General features: G+C 32.1%; 1 long non-coding RNA gene across 1 annotated transcript in view; it reads left to right on the top strand.

Moving 5' to 3' along the window:
• The first annotated feature begins 9 nt into the window (after positions 1-9).
• The window catches only part of LOC118599500, a 2,784-nt gene continuing 1,857 nt past the window's right edge, over positions 10-936 (top strand). The window contains exon 1 of the long non-coding RNA XR_004948882.1: positions 10-877. This is a non-coding gene — a long non-coding RNA (uncharacterized LOC118599500). The remainder of the gene's footprint in view (positions 878-936) is intronic.

The following is a 936-nucleotide window of genomic DNA, read 5'->3' as shown; positions in this document are numbered from 1 at the left end:
TTCTTGTTGGGCGTTCAGTTTTTATCAAGTGCTGCTAGCTAACAAGTAAACAATCCTTAACTGTACCTAAATAAAAATATATATATATTGTGTAAGTGAGGCTAATGAGTTAGTTTTTAACATTTAACTCAACAATTAAAAAAACACTACTACTATACAACTGCATTTTTTATGTGTTGTACTTCCTTTATAGAAGGCAATAACGTTCCTGTTTACTCAGTAGCATCTTTTTTTATGTTATGCTTAGCCATAAATGTCATTAATATTTTGGAAAAAAAATATGATGTAATTTTAAGAACAGCTTGCTAAAAATTGAGAGACTAGTATTTTCCAATTTGATATTTTACAAAGCAACATATTTGCATCAAGGTTAATCAACATAAAAAGTAGATGGTTGCTAAGAAGCTCAGATTCAAGGACTAATTTACCAATCATTCAAATGTATCGGTTTCCATATCTTTTGAGGACAGTAACCCTGAAAGGCAAAACACATAAACAAATTAGTCTACTCGACGAAAAAAAAAACATTTAAAGATCAAAATTACAATTAAAAAGACACGTCTTTAGAACACAGCATTAAGTTTTAGAACAGTGTTTTTCAACCAGTGCGCCTCCAACTGTCTCCGCCAAACATTCTTGGAGGCTTAATCATGTCATCAGTCTGACCAATCCTCACTTTTTTGTTGCAACTTGGCTCATAAAGTCTCACAGTTCCAACAAAAATAACATCTAAAGCTTGTGTTTAGCGTTGAATGTTGTCGAGGAAAAAGTGTACCTTGGCTCAAGAAAGGTTGAAAAACACTGTTTTAGAAAAAAAAAGCATTTCGGAAATCAAAATGTAATGTTAATAATACATCTAACTGATAAACTGGAAAAGGTTGGTACTATGGGGCATCGCTGATTGGATGATAATATCCAGTATCACCAAATGTCAAT

The sequence above is a fragment of the Oryzias melastigma genome, linkage group LG13 (genome assembly GCF_002922805.2).
Source record: "Oryzias melastigma strain HK-1 linkage group LG13, ASM292280v2, whole genome shotgun sequence".
Lineage (NCBI taxonomy): Eukaryota > Metazoa > Chordata > Actinopteri > Beloniformes > Adrianichthyidae > Oryzias > Oryzias melastigma.
Note: the sequence above shows the minus strand (reverse complement) of the source record. Positions and strands in the feature narration are given on the sequence as shown.